Raw genomic sequence first — 16,728 nt, forward strand, 5'->3', positions numbered from 1 at the left:
GGTATATCCCATGTTCTTCCATTGGGGGGTTCATAACTCAGAATTCTTCAATCAAGCTATTGTGATTTCATTTTATAGGCTTTTGGTTAGAGCACCACACATTTTGCTATTTTTCCAACCAATGGCGAGGCTGCGCGGCGGCGGGAGAGAGACGCGACTTGCGATCTGGTTTCAGTTGAAGCTCCGTAGTAATACATTCAGTCAGTTTCATTGGGAAACATTTGAGGTGCGGTGACGTGGGAGACTGTAGGATCCGGGTGTCACGAGAGCTTGCGACAGGCTGTAATTTTACACCAAAAAACTATATATAAATATATATATACCTGGGTTTGAACTGGGACGAGACTTAAGATATAATAAAGTGATTTTATTCCTTGATAAAGGTGAACACAACAGATTATACAATAACAGGCAAAATATAGACACTTAAGTAAAAGATGAAAATAATGAAAACAGTCCCATCTGAACTGGCAGTTTCATCCAGCAATCAGCCCAAGACATTGCATGGCATTTCTCTCAGCAATCAGGATATCATTCAGCAAACGAAGACAAAAGATATATGGGTGGACAGCAGTTTATAAACCTTTCTCCTTCTATTCTTAACCTTAAGCACAGGGGATTGGTTTACAATTACCTCCAGCCACTCACTAACGTGGGAAAGCATTCTGACCCATGCCCCCCTGCTAGTTGGCACATGCGCAGTAGAACTCTGGGGGTCTCATTTCTGAAGCCCCACATTTACATCAGGAATGCCAGCCAGTCTACCATTATGAGTTCTGGCAGGAAAACCTTTGTTGAAAGGTGTTAACTGGAACACTTAAGACCTGCCCTGGTTTGGGCTTCGGATAAACAGTGAGGGTGATAAAACTCTTTGAACAGCACTGAAATCCTAGAAATAGCGGCGTCCCCAGGGCCATCTGCTACCTTATGGCCCAAAAGAATTTCCTCTGGGTCTTTGTCCATACCTTAAGATACACTATTAAGCATAAAACATAAACGTATTCAAATATCCGGTTCCGTTAGGTTTAGCAGGTCCAAACTTCACAGTTCGCATTGCCAGAACTGGGACACCATATGGTCCAAAAAGCGACTTGCTACGACCTAAGAAACCGGAGTTACACAAATGCACATTAAATCATTTTAATACAAAAATCTCCATTGAAAAAGAAATCTCAGCTTTTCACTAAATCCCCATTGAAAACAACGGGCAGCTCCGCCATAGACTTTCAATGGCAAATCGCCGCCATTGAAGTCAATGGGGGTTTTCTGCCATTGAAGTCTATGGAAAAAGTCCCGAACTTCAAGGGGGTCCATACTCCGTCGGGTTGGTCCAAGCGGGTCAAGGATGGTTCTGCAGCGATGCCGGAGCAGTGGCTACAGATACCCCAAACCCTGATCCGCTGAACCCTCCGGAACCGGAGATATGGATTCCTAAAATTCAGCATTTCTCACTTAGTCATTTTTCTGAGCCGTTTCTGCCGCCGCCGGCAAAGCCTATGGCGCGACCCGCTCTATCTGGTTTGACCCTTATCGGGGGTCCAGGATTCGGGGACCCGGTGGTGGTCGAGTGGGGGGACGCTTAGGAACTAGGGGCAAAAAGAATTTTATCCCTAGGTGCCCTAGAACAGTTTATTCCCCCGCTAATTGACGTTGAACTTGACCCAGTGATTTTAGCTCTTTTGAAGGACATTGTATCCGCTTTGCGGTTTGCGGTCTGGACGGCAGCCAACTAGGTTACCTCGAGGCATCTCCATTGAAGTCAATGAGCCCATTGACTTTCAATGGGAAACCGCCGCTCTCCCTCTCGGACGCCACCTGCTGGTCACTACAGGAAACAGGACGAAAACAGCACAAATTCCTATTGAAATGCATTGAGCCCTAATGGCGGCCAATGGGGACCTGCAAAATGGTGCCTGAAAAGGCGGGAAAACTACACAAAGAGCTATAATCATTAAAGAATTATTAACCCTTGTGCTCCCGGATGGATTCTAGTGTGTGTGTGATGCAAACACTGAGTAACCAGACATTACAATGGAACAGGGAAGAATACATTTACAGGTTATAACAAGGGTAAAATCACATTTCTGGGCCTCAGCCCAGTTAACCCCTTGTCTCCCTGGCGACGTTAGAGGGGGGCCCTTGGGGGGTAACCCCGTTAACCCCGGGCCAAACCCTCCCTACCGCCACACCGGGTATCGCAAGAACAAGCAACACCCGGAAGTCACGCAGTCGCGTTGTGGTGTCAGTGTGTCCCAGCGCGCGGGACGGACGCTCACTATCCCAAGAACCGAGTCGAGACCCGTGTACATCTGCTTACGCAAACGGAGCTGTAATCTTTTCATTTTCTGGACTTCATATTCTCTACATGTAAGTTACTGCTTGCATTTTTGTAAGAGTAAATGCTTTTTTAATATAATATATGAAAACTGTATGGACATTCATATCTGTTTTATTTTACCTATAGGCCAGTATAGGCGATAAAATTTTTAGTGGGTCATGAAGGAGAAGTATAAAAATAGCCGGGCCGGAGACTTCCGCTGACGTCGGCTGGTATGGACGGGTAGCTTGGGAGCTCTGCAGACTCTCCCGTATAAGTTGCAATTTAAGCACCCTTCCACCTAAAACCCCAGCTCAACTTATATTCCCCCAAGAGGGGCAATACCCCAGGCATGTCCAGGCAACCGAAGAAGCCGGTAGCGCAAGCGGTCGCGAAGCTTTTTTCCCCACACCAGAGAAGCCCTGATCCGCAGCCAGACATCCAAGATGGCGAGGGCGCACGCGGTGACCACGCACCACAGAGCAAAACAGCCCGACATAAGGAGGCCTCGACACAGGAACAGCCACTCACCAGAGCTTTCATGGAAGAACTAATGGCAGCGCAACACACGAAGCTACATACCTCCCTCCAGTCGGAAATTAAAGCGGCTGTCCACGACCTGACCCAACAGATAAATGGCCTAGTGGACAAAACAACAGCGCTGGAGGGCGATATGGAGGAGTCCCAACGGCGCCAGACAGCAGCGGAGAAGGAGATCTTTCTGCTCCGGGAGGAACTAGGTCAACTCAGAGACGCGCAAGAGGACAAGGAGAACCGGGATAGGAGGCAAAATCTCTGCATCCGTAACATCCCTGAAACGGTTCTCCCTGACCTCCGCCCCTTGTTACAAAAGTTTCTTCTTCAGAAAATCAGGACTCGGTTTCAGTTCAAATATATCAGCAGTTTATTCTTCAATCAGCTTTCAATCTTCAATAAGCTTTTACATAGCAAAGATACATACATACTCTTACTTGTCAGTTCAAAATACAGAAGGGTAGTAGTTTAAACTACATTACCCATGATTCTTATACTTTTCTGAACAAAGAACTCATCAATCAATGTCTCTTTCTCTCCTGATTAAACAGACTGATTTCCTCAGGAGGTAAAAACCCCTAGGGACCTTCTGCTGGCAGACAGGACCCCGAGACACTGATACCTACATACTGTTTATACAATTATAACCATATGTGAACTCTGATTTCCAAGCTGACCATGAGCCTTTCATGAAAGCAGCATGAAAGCAGCATGTTGAACTTATAACATGTTAACCAGTTGGGTGCTGAATATATATAATACATGTGTATATACTTGTATTGCTATTCTACTTTTAATACAGAAAATATATAACTAAACTTATTTCATCAAGCCCCTCTTTGATACTGTAAGTATCATTTCTTATAAGCTGATCTTGTAATTAAACAATTTGCTTGAGAATCATAGTCTGCCCAAATGTTAGTATTTGTTTTTGTCATGTTTAACCTAATTATCACTAGTTTTGTCCTATTAAAACTTCAACATTCCATATTATTCACTCTTACTACTCCCTGGATTATTTGATTAACCCCTCCTATCCTTCTACAAAACCGTGTATCATTGCTATTATCACTTAAAACTCCTGTTAAGACACACTCATAAGGATATTTCATACATTCAACAAGATTAGTTTGTTCTTCACATTCCATTGCTGTCCCCAAAGAAACCATTGTACTGCACAATAATAATAATAATAATGTCATTGTTCTGTATACTGAGGTCCCCCAGTTCCAGATCTTCCGTTGTTTTGCTTCTTTCTTTGGTAAAAGTTTCTTTGGAATGAATTCATCTGAACATTGTTCTGAATCAGGTATTCGCTTATACCCTTCCTGCATCATAAATGCTTCATATCCAAATGGTCGTACAGTCCATTGTCCAATGTTAAAAGTCATCTGTAACATAAAAAAACTAAAACAGTATCATTGTTCTTTTAACCCTTGACCTTCATAACTAGCTTACATTGATCAATATGTACTAACATTGAAGCACTTGCTTTTGGTTTGGTATTAACACGTTGTATTTGTAGAACAGTTTGACCCATTTTCTTAAGAATAGTATAAGGTCCTTCCCAACCTGCATGCCATGGGCCAGGTTTCCTGAAAGTTTTTACCATAACTTTCATTCCTGGAAGAAACTTATAAGCTGGATTTACTTTTACATCCCCATTTTCTCTGGGAGCCATGTTTTCTGCCGCAAAATGTAAAAGTTTAGCTAACTGACCTTGCAATACAGATAACCATTGAGTATGCTCGGTGGCCATCTTTAATGGTCCTGAAACTTGAGGTTCTGATGGAAAAACTAAAGGCATCCGCCTTCCAGTCATTAACTCATGAGGAGTTAACTGTGTTCTTGCATTGGGTGTTGCTCGAATAGACATAAGAACTCCTGGTAAATGATTAACCCAATGTTTGCCATATTCTGCTAACATCTTTTTAAGTCTTGATTTCAATGTTCTATTCATTCTTTCAACTATCCCAGCTGACTGCGGATGATATGGGACATGAAACCGCTGCTGGATCCCCAGCAGGGAACATAAATGTTTCATAATTTCACCTATGAAATGTGGCCCATTATCTGATTCAATTACTCTTGGAAATCCCCAAACTGAAAACACTTCTTTCCACAAAGCTTTGGCTGTGCTTAGAGCAGTATTGTTGGTTAGTGGAATAGCTTCTACCCATTTGGAGAATATATCCACTATTACAAGACAATACTGTAGCCCTCCTGGAGCTGCTGGTAAAGGACCTATGAAATCAATTTGAATCGATTCCCAGGGACCACCTGCCAAAGGCACTCGCTGTAATAAAGGTCTCTGTCCCTTGGGCCTTGGATTGAATTGAGCACAAATTAAACATTCCTCACATACTTCCTGACACCTTTTTTCAATATTTTCACCCTCAAATTTAGCCATGATAATTTCTTTTAAAGATTGAATTCCTATATGACCCAATTGACAGTGATTGAATTGAATTAGTTCCTTTAAGATCCCTTTTGGAACATATGGACAGAAAGTACCATCATCTCTTATGGATCCCCATAAGCCTGTTTCTTTATGTAGTGTATAGTCCCTTTTTAACATAGATTCCTGCTGTTGTTGCAATAGCTTTAAATCTGCAACTGGTTCCCCTAGTGTTTCTCTTTTAAGGGTAACTGCAAGAATTATATGTTCAGGATATAACAATTCTCCTACCAAAGCAGCTTCTCGAGCAGCTTTGTCTACGAGATTGTTATTGATAGACTCATAATCTTTTGTGACCTGGTGCGCTTTAACCTTTATGATACTACACCTGTCAGGTGTTTTAGCAGCTTGATTAAAGAGTTCTTGCAATATTACACCATGAGCCAATGGTTTATTTTGAGAGTCCACCATACCACGCTTGGACCATACAGGTAAATGTAGTGTAAGTGATTTAACTACATACCCACTATCACTAAAGATGTTACAGTGTTCATAACCCATATTGATGGCTTTCTTAACTGCCTCTAATACTGCCCTTTGAGCTGACATCCCTCCAGGAAGTCTATATTTCCAGACTTCTTGTGTGTCAGGATTCCAAATAGCAAAACCTGTTTTGTACTGCCCTTCATAGAAAAAGCGTGCCCCATCTACAAACAATGATACTCCGTCCGGCTTCATTTGTTTGGAGAATGGAGACCATGCCTCTTCCTCTACTGCTTCCTGACAATCATGAGGAGTCCCAGAAAAATTCATTAGCTCAGGTAAAACAAATTTTGTGCTACTCTCTACCGTTAAGAGTCGATCCTGTAATTTTAATACCCACTGAGCTAATCTAGCAGAATGTACTGCCATGTCTGTGCGGGACTGGAGAAGTTTTAAAGGTGTATGTGGTGTTTGGATTATAACAGTCCCAAATCCTATTATGTGTTCCATTGCTTCTAAAGCCCAATTAATAGCCATTAATTGTTTAACACATTCATACATCCCCTTCTCAACTGGTGTCATTAAGCGAGAGAAGTATCCCAATATCCTCTCTTCTTTGTATTGTTTTTGCAAAAGCACTGCAGAAATAGATTCTTTCCCTGCATGACACTGTATGATATAAGGTGAATCTATCACAGGTGCAGCTAATGTTGGGGCTCGGCTGAGTTCCCGTTTAAGCTGAACCCATGCTTGCTCAGTTACATCTGTCCAGAGTAACGTGTCCTGCAATTGTGAACCTTTTAAAAGATCATACAATGGTTTGGCAATGCCTGCCATATTCATGATAAACTCTCTACTGAAGTTAACTAATCCTAGAAACTTCCGAAGATCACCTATTGTAAGTGGCCTAGGTAACAATTGTACTGCTTCTACACGTTTTTGTCGTGGAGATTTACCTTGATCTGTAATATCCACTCCCAAAAAAGCAACTTTTGACTGCAGCAGCTGTACTTTTTGTGTGTTCAATTTTAAGCCTGCTTGCGTCAATGCTTCACAAAGATAATGTAATAGATGTGTTGCTATCATCTATGGCTATATTCTCTTTTGTGAGAGACACTGAAGCCCCAGTGTCCACTAAAAACTCCAGTCTTTTCCCCTCCATTGTTCCTTGTATATATGGTCTGCCATCTCCCCCTAGAGTAATTTCTGTAAGGTACGACAAAGGATCAATGGGAGGACCACACCCCTATGCTGAAGCAACTAATCCCTTTACAATTCTTTCCCCAGACTTGCATTGATCAACCTCATCCATACGAGCCTTTATTAACATTATCTCATCCCTGCATGCCTGGTATTCACTAATAGTACAAGTGGATGCTGAAGGAGCGGAAGGAATGACATATTCCTCTTCGCTTCTGATAGCATGCACTGACTGTACTTGATTATTGTAAGTTTGGGCATGTCCCTGTTTCTTGTATGCTGGGTTAAGCCCATTTTCCTTACCCTTGTTTTCCTGGTCTGCCTGAAACTTGTAACAATTTCTTTTAAAATGACCTGGTTTATTACAGTAAAAACACACACACTCCTGATTTTGTGCATTATCAGCAGATTGATTTCTCTGATTGTTCCAACCCTGCCCTTTTCCCTGAGAGCCTTTGAACCCCCCACGGTTAGCAGATCTACCTCTTGATGCTACATAAGATACTTGACCAAATCCTTCATCCTCAAAACCTTGATAAGCAAAGACTTTGGCTGCTTCCATGCCCTTATTTTGAAAAAGCATGCGAGCCTCCAAAATCTGTGATGCAGCATGATCCACATTAGGTGAGTCAAATGCTCTAAACTTTACTACATCTGATAACCCCTGAATTTTACTGACAAATTCAATAACACATTGCTTATCATCATCTTTTGTCATTTTAGCAGGATCTTTGCTATTTATTAAACACCATGCCTTAGTCCACATACTAGCACAAACTCTCATGTCATCCTCTTTATTTATTTTAAAAGAGTCCAGAACATTAGGGAGCAGTCTCTCAACTCCCGTAGCACTCTGTACTACCAATAGCAATCTTTGAGTCTCAGAAGGGAAAATGTTTTTTAACACTTCATCATCATCTCCTTTTCCCCACTGTGCCTCATCATCTTGCAAAATTTGATTTTGTATCATTGTTTCAAATTTAGATTTTACCCATGAACTAAGGGCAGCTGGTAACCAAATTAACAACATTTTGTATGCATCAACATTGTCAAACCCTCTTTTTGTTATTTCTCCTTCAAAAATACCACAATTGTAAAATGGACCTTTTTTCTCATCATACTTAGGAAAGTCTTTTACCAACTTGGACATTTTTAGATTGTCCAAATTAGAAGAGCCTGTCACAGTATGCAAATGATTGGACAAATCAGATTTTAGCAAATCCCAATTAACTTTTTCTTCTGCATACTTAGTACCTTCTAATACTTGTATTCCCTGTGATAGAGGATCAGTAACTTTCCACAATACCTCAGTGCGGTCTATTAAATCACCCACACTGCGAATAGTGTCTTTTTGAACCTCTTGCAATTTTTCAGCATCGTCACTCAAAGCTCGCACTGCTGCCCGCAGCAGATCAACAGTGAGGCGATTCTGACCAAGAGCTTCTTTTAATGGTCCTACACGCACTTTCATTTTTTGTACCTGAGGTGACTCCTCAGCAGATTCTGAAGTACCTGTCTCAACTGTTTCAATAACAGTCACATTATCCAGAACCTGATCTAGGTTGTCAATGGCATTTACTATTTTACTCATTAAATCAGACATTTGATTATAAGCAGGTACTCTTGGAGTACTGAGTCTAGACAAGCGAGGCATAGATTGTGGACCACGTGGTGTAGACATATTTAAAGTACTGTTCGTGGTTACACCCATTATTGCCCCCATCAATATATCCCTCTTGTCTTTAGACTGAGTACATACAATACAACCATCACTTTCCTTTTTATAACACTCTTGCATTGCATTTGAAGTATCTATAAAACCTTTTGCTAACAAGCCTACTTTCTTTTCATCTTTAAACATTTCAAATGTTCTCCCTTCTACTTCTTTAATTCCATCTAAGACAAACAACATAAAATCATCCCAAATATCCAAAGGATTACCCCCAGAGATGTTGGTATCCAAAGAATATTTGGAGGCTTTTCTCTTAAGCCAGTCCATTTTCAAACGATAATCAATATATGGACTAAAAAACTTTAAATTTGATTATCGTGACTACCCTCCTTCAGTATGTAAGTAACGAATAACGTACCGTTACAGGGGTTCTGAAGTGGAAGCGTGCACTCCTCCACTATATAGCACCCCTTTTTCTTCTGTATCTTTGCTCAAGAGACACCCCGCCTTATTCCGGGCCCAAATGAAGTAACCAGGCGACCTTGGGTTGCTGATTTGTCTCTTTCCTTGGTCTTTGTACTTCAAAAAAATAACAGACGTCTTTCCTTTATCCTCACGGTATACCAAATCTTCCTCCTGAACTGGAACCAATTTCCTTGAATGAAGTCTTTCAATTCCGGATCTTCATGGGCGAAGTTTACAGACTAGGAATAAGGTTTATGGAAACCCTCTCTCCTTTTGGGAGACACGATAACTCTCACCTTTTTATTCCTTTTAGCTGTTAGTCCATGCCCGCTGCATTCTCCACCATTATGTTACAAAAGTTTCTTCTTCAGAAAATCAGGACTCGGTTTCAGTTCAAATATATCAGCAGTTTATTCTTCAATCAGCTTTCAATCTTCAATAAGCTTTTACATAGCAAAGATACATACATACTCTTACTTGTCAGTTCAAAATACAGAAGGGTAGTAGTTTAAACTACATTACCCATGATTCTTATACTTTTCTGAACAAAGAACTCATCAATCAATGTCTCTTTCTCTCCTGATTAAACAGACTGATTTCCTCAGGAGGTAAAAACCCCTAGGGACCTTCTGCTGGCAGACAGGACCCCGAGACACTGATACCTACATACTGTTTATACAATTATAACCATATGTGAACTCTGATTTCCAAGCTGACCATGAGCCTTTCATGAAAGCAGCATGAAAGCAGCATGTTGAACTTATAACATGTTAACCAGTTGGGTGCTGAATATATATAATACATGTGTATATACTTGTATTGCTATTCTACTTTTAATACAGAAAATATATAACTAAACTTATTTCATCACCCCTATCTAGTGGACCTCTTCGGGTCGCTGTGCGACTCCCTCCAGGATTGCGACCTAGAAATAGACCGAGCCCACAGGGCCCTGGGGCCCAGATCTGAAGACCCGAGTAGAAGACGGGACGTTATTGTGCGCCTGCACAGTTATACAACAAAAGAAAAGATACTGATGGCGAGTAGAGGAAAAGAGACACTGACCTTCCAAAATGAACAACTCCAAGTCTTCTCCGACTTATCCAGGACAACGGTGCTGAGAAGAAAAGAAATGAAACCCCTAACAGCCTTCCTGCGGGAGAACGAGATCAGGTATCGTTGGGGGTTTCCCTTCAAGCTCACCGCGAACAACAAAGGTAAATATCTCACCATAAGATTCCCGGAGGATATGGCCTAGTATGTATGGGCCCTAGGCCTAACACCGCCAGCTGCCTGGACAACAGACCAGCGTCACTCCCCAGCCCAGCACGAGGAAGAGGGAGACAACAACATTGAGCCAAGACGGAGAGAGGCCTCAACCCGCACGAAGACGCCCAGACGGTAAGGAGATCGACGTCGCATGCGACTCCCGGCCAACATTGACAGCACAGCCGAGACACCTGGCGAGGCAGACAGCGGAGGACCGTCTTCTGTCCCGCTGACAGCTGGACCCCGCGATGCTGGATCTTAACAAACAGACATCCCATGGGGAAGAGGCCGCCAGCAGAAGCTCGTGGATGACCGGACCTGCAGCCCACAAGTTCGAAAGCAGCTTAAACGGTTGCTGCAGTTTTCAAGTTTTCAAAGTGTTTGTTTATGCGGAGGCAGACCGCCCAGCCGAGTTCCACGGGGTTGCGGGGCCCGAATCCCAGGGGGGGTGGGTTGCGGGAAGAGGGGGGAGACGAGAACCGCTGAAGCTTGGTGAAGTCTCCAAACTGTAAGTACTTTTCCCCCCTACGACACCGGACTCTCCCCCCTCACTGGAGGAGCCCCGTCCCCGCTGAGATGTGAGTAGAGACAACAGCATGGACCAGGCCCCCGAAAGAGTGCCCCTCCCCTCCCCCCCAAACCCCCCCTCCCCCCCCCCCCTAACCCCCCCTCCCCCGCCTGCCCCACCCCCCACCTAAGTGATCATCCCCCATGAGCAGGAACAACCCCCCAGAACCCCTGGACAAATAGCCAAAGATACCACAGCAAACGGACCCCCATGCCTCCACTTTGCACAATTACACTGTCTGATGAACATGCTGGTATTGTACGAAATAAGCTGAGAAATATGTACTCTCCCCTCCCCCATCCCCTCCCCACCCGCCCCCCTCCCCCCTCCTACCCCTCCCCTCCCCCCCCTCCTACCCCTACCCCCTCCCGTGCTCTAAATTGAGAATGGCCTAACATGTTAACCAAAAGCTAAGGTAACCGTTTCAATCTAACTCAAATGTTAAAGGGGTAACTAAACCTCCACTATGCGCTACTGTAATGTCTGATAAACATGCTGGTATTGTACGATATAGGTTGAGAGATATGTACCCCCCGCCCCCCCTCCCTACTCCATTCCCGCACCATCCCTACCCAGCCCCCCCCTGCCCCCCCCCTCTCCATACCCCTTCCCCCACCCCCACTACCCCCTCCCGCCCACCGGTCAACCCACCACTCCCCCCCTCCCCCCCCTAGAGCCACCAAGCTCAGCAAGCTATAACTTAAGGTTTAACATGAACGCCTCATTATATGATAGCCCTGCTAGACCGACCCGAAGGTCAACTGCATGAACCTATCCCCAGGTGTATACACAAACATTGAAGGTTAAATGCTTATCTTAGGGACAAAATACATGGACGAGCACATGGCTGCACCACCCTCCTACCCCCGGCCCCTCCCCCTCCCCCCGCCCCCCCCCTTCTCCCCCCTCCCCTCCAACCTCCCCTGCCCCCTTACCCCCGCCCCCTCATGGCCGCCCAGACGTGACTCCCCCACTCCCCCCCCACATTCTCCCTCCCCCCCCTCCCCACCAACTACTAACCAAGTTACCCGAGGCCCCTGGTCCTGTAACTCCCCAAAATGTGTCTACGCCCCAAGAGCAATCCTCCGAGGATCTACTCCATACCCTCATAAGAGTCCACAGGATAGGGTAATATGCATATAACTTTGTAGAGTCTGCTTTCCCGATTTGCTTGTTCCCCGGTTCAGGGGTCAACGGATTTCTCCCAACGGGCCTTAAGCCCACATGCCGGTTAACATTACCGGTAGTAAATACAGAGGACCACTCTCGGCCCTCTTTCCACTCTATCTCTACCTGACGACTCTGTCCCGCCAGGTCTTTCTTCCACCCCCTCCCCCCCACCCTGTGCCTGCCCCACGGAGCGCGGACGCCCCTCGTGTGTCTTCCCTCACCCCCCTACACCCGAGGCCTACTGAGGTATCCTACTCACACCTAGCCAGGCCTAGGCGCCCCAAGACCCAAAACAAAGCTCTTGACATGGGAATTCCAAGAGCTTCGGAGCCTAGGGCCCCGAAAGAAAACAAACAAAAACAATGTCCTCCATTAAACTGATATCAATCAACGCCAAAGGTCTCAACTCCCTGAGGAAAAGGAAGCTAGTCCTTATGGATTTGAAAAAATCCAAAGGAGACATTGTCCTCATCTAGGAGACCCATTTTAACTCCCCGACCCCCCCCAACACATTTAAAAGCGTATTCCCCCAGGCATATTTCGCCTCGTCCCCAAGCAAAAAATGAGGAGTAGCCATCCTTATTAGAGCAGGGACCCCCTTTGCTCTCTCCAAGACCCACTCAGACCCAGACGGCCGATTCCTAATAGTCCAAGGAACACTAGCAGGCACGCCAATTACACTGGTCAATGTCTATGCCCCCAATGACAATCAAATCCCCTTCCTCAGATAACTCCTTGAATCGTTAGAGCAACAATCCCTTGGGTCTCTGATCATAGGCGGGGACTTCAACATGGTGGCCTCCCATACGCAAGACAAGTCAAACCCTATTACCACCTCCCTACCACCCCCCCACGCCACGTACACATCACAGTCCCAAAAGAAAGCCAAGAAATTTAGGGACATTATGGAGGAATTCTCATTAGTGGATATCTGGAGGGCTCAGCACCAGGGTCAAAGGGACTATACTTTTTTCTCCTCCCCTCATCAGTCCTACTCGAGGATCGATTATTTCCTAGGTACAAGAAATGTTTTCATGTTTTCCAGGCCTCTGCCCAGTCAAGCATAGGATCAATCACCTGGTCGGACCACGCACCCATAGACCTTACCCTATCCCTACCCTTTGTTAAAAATACACAATACAAGTGGAAGTTAAATGACTCCATGCTAAACTGCGCCGACACAGAGGCAACTATCCGACCAAAAACTATCATTATACTTCCAACAAAACGCAGGGTCCGCCGCCACCCCAGCCATGCTCTGGGAGGCCCATAAAGCCACAATTAGAGGAGATCTAATCTCAATAGCCTCATACAATAAAAAAACAAAATCTAAACTCCAAAAAGACCTGACAGACAAAATCGCTCAATTGGAACAACAACACAAAGCCACAGCGTCAAAAAAAATACTAAAACAACTAAACTTAGCTAGGTCGGCACTCAAACAGTCCCAACTAGAAGATGTCGAAAAGGTGGACTAAACAGAAATATTTCGACAAGGGCAACAAGGCAGATAGACTCCTGGCCACTAAACTTAGGGGAACTAGAGTTAAGTCCCAGATAGCCCGTGTCAAGACTAGAAAGGGACAGGTTACATATATTGAAAAAGAAATAGCGCAGGAATTTGCGGATTTCTACTCCGATCTGTATAACCTCCACCCTCCAGGCCAAGACCCGGTCAGTCTCAACACAATCACTCATTATTTGGAGCAATGCTCCCTACCATCTCTATCCCCCGAGGAAATAGAGATTCTCAACAAAAAGATATCACAGGAGGAACTAAATCAAGCCATAAGCTCACTCAAACTATCCAAGACCCCGGGCCCGGATGGCTTTTCCAACTCCTACTACAAGTTGTTCAAGCCCATCCTCTCACCTCACCTACTCAATATGTTTAATTCCTTTCTCCAGGGCGAACCAATTACCGCAACAATCACAGCCGCAAACCTTGCTATAATTCACAAGGAGGGTAGAGACCCGCTCCTTTGCGGGAACTATAGGCCCATATCCCTATTGAACACAGACCTCAAAATCTACAGCAAGATCCTAGCAAACAGGTTAAACCCAATTCTCCCTAGGCTTATACACGTGGATCAAGTAGGCTTTGTGTCAGGAAGACAGGCCTCCGACAATACCCGCAAAATTGTGGACATAATCGACCACGTGCATCTCACAGGTTCCAAAGCAATGATTCTGGATGCTGAAAAGGCATTCGACAGAATCAAGTGGTCTTTCTTAGACCAGACAATGAAGAGGTTAGGCTTCTGTGGGCCCTTCCTGGAGGGAGTGAGAGCCCTCTACCAAAACCCTACAGCCCACGTAAAATTACCAGGAGGCCTCTCAGACCCAATACAAATCAGGAACGGGACTAGACAAGGCTGCCCGCTCTCCCCCCTCTTATTCGCTCTAACCCCTCGCAGCCACAATCAGGGATGAAAAAAGCATAAAAGGAATCCCAATCGCAGATAGGGAGCATAAAATCTCTCTATTTGCAGACGACGTGATCTTGACACTCGCGGGCCCCCATGTCTCCCTCTCCAACCTCCAAAGAGTCCTAACCCAATTCGGAGCAGTTTCTGACATACAAAGTCAGAGGCCCTAAATTTATCCCTACCCGACCAAACATTGAAATTAATTCAAGCCAATTACAAATACAAATGGAGCACCACCTGTATAAAATATCTGGGAATTAAAATTTCCAACTCCTATAATAAACTCTATCAGTATAACTATCCCCCCCCCCTATTCGATCAAATTAAAAAAAGACCTAGAAGCATGGAAAAAGCATCAGATATCGTGGTTTGGAAGAATAGTCTCAATAAAAATGAACATTCTGCCAAGACTACTTTACTATTTTCAAACCCTCCCAATCCCAATCCCACAAACTGCGCTAAAAAACGTCCAATCCCAATTTCTCCAATTCATCTGGAATGATAAAAAACCCAGAGTCCCTAGATCAGTGATGCTTTCACCAAAAGAGAGAGGGGGACTGGGGGTCCCCGACATAGTTAAGTAGTATCTCGCAGCACAATTGAAGTAGGCTGTAATCTGGAATTGCGACCCGGCCTTGGCTTGAAATAGAAACCCACTATGCGCGCCCCAACTCCCTCCAGGTGGCAATGTGGACCCCGAGTAACAGCGGGACCGGACCACAGAGGTTCGACCTAGGAGCAATGAGATGCACGTGGAACGTATGGCTTAAAAGCAAAGGGAAGTATGGTCTGTTAGCATCCCCCTCCCACACCACTGGGCTCACACCACTTTTTGGGAACCCCAACTTCCCACCAGGGTGTTCCCCGAGACAATTTGACCAATTCCAGGGTCACAGTATTAAGCTGGTTGCTGATCTGCTGCAGAAAGAGGAGATATCAACCTACCAAGTGCTAAAAGACAAATATCAGATCCAAGATCTTCACCTATTCAAATACCTTCAAGTTCGCCAATTCCTACTAGCATTGTCCCCAACCGCCAAATTCCCCCCGCTCACCAGATTTGAATCCCTATGTACTAAAAACACATACCAAAGAGGTCTAATATCTGAGATCTATAAAGGTCTAGAACTAATATCTCAAGCCCCAGACCACCGGTATATGCAAAAATGGTCAGAGGACCTCCATCTTCAAATAGATCAGGAAGACTGGGCAGAGATCTGGGAGCAAGCTACAAAAACCTCAATGTGTACAACAATAAAAGAGAACATCTATAAAATTATGTATCAGTGGTACCTGACTCCAGCGAGACTGAGCCAAATCTACCCCGGCACAGTGGACCTGTGCTGGCGGGGATGTGGTCAAAAGGGGGACATGGCCCACATTTGGTGGTCATGTCCAGAGATTCAGAGGTACTGGACTATGATCCAGACGCTCATATTTGGAGTATCGGGACTCTCCCTCCCCCTTGACCCGCTGACTCTGGTGCTGGGCAAACCATTGGAGGATGTCCCCTCCCCAATGTCCAGGCTCATTATGGCCATACTAACGGCAGCCAGGTGCTCTATAGCAGCCGCCTGGAAACAAATCAAGGCCCCCTCGAGAACCACAGTAATCAGGAGAGTAAACGAGGTAATGACAATGGAGAAACTCACAGCCATGATCCAAAAGAAAATGCCTCAGCTCCAGAATACCTGGGACCCCTGGATGGGGAGATAAATCTCGAGAAGGCCAAACAGGGGAAACCCTGGATCGGACAAACCCACCTTGAACCAAAGGCGAAGATGCCTCGGCCCCCCCCTCCCCCTCTTTAGGATCACCGCAATATTGGCTGACGCCATTGTGTCAGGTATAGACTCTCCTTCCATAAATTTATTGAATAGAATCCTCAGTTGGGGGGTGATAATTTTTGATTTTTTTTTTTGTAATACTAACCCTAAAACTCGTCGGGCCCAGGGTAGTTAACATTTTTGAGGCCTTTAATTGCTAACATTATTTCCTTGCAGGAGATTTTACGGTTAAGCTTGGATAATTGTTCAGGCATTAGAGTTGTGAGGTGACAAGACCGTAGTTTTAGGAGGTGGTTGTGTGGCCTTGTCAGCCCTGTTATAAAGAACTTGATAGAATTTTCTACATTTCTCCACAATTTTGGTTGGGTCATTGGTAGGATCCCATCTTTAAGAGCTGTGGCCTGCCCGCCCCCCCCCCCCCCCCTCCCAGGCTGCC

The 16,728-nt window shown here is 45.0% G+C and overlaps 1 long non-coding RNA gene across 1 annotated transcript; it reads right to left on the reverse strand.

Moving 5' to 3' along the window:
- Positions 1–3,197: 3,197 nt before the first annotated feature.
- Positions 3,198–9,932, reverse strand: LOC142467832 (uncharacterized). The gene is made up of 2 exons (XR_012788508.1): positions 9,023–9,932; positions 3,198–4,242 (listed from the first exon to the last, which is right to left on the reverse strand). It is a non-coding gene; the product is annotated as an uncharacterized LOC142467832 (long non-coding RNA).
- Positions 9,933–16,728: the final 6,796 nt, after the last annotated feature.

This window comes from Ascaphus truei, chromosome 17 (assembly GCF_040206685.1).
Source record: "Ascaphus truei isolate aAscTru1 chromosome 17, aAscTru1.hap1, whole genome shotgun sequence".
Classification (NCBI taxonomy): Eukaryota; Metazoa; Chordata; class Amphibia; order Anura; family Ascaphidae; genus Ascaphus; species Ascaphus truei.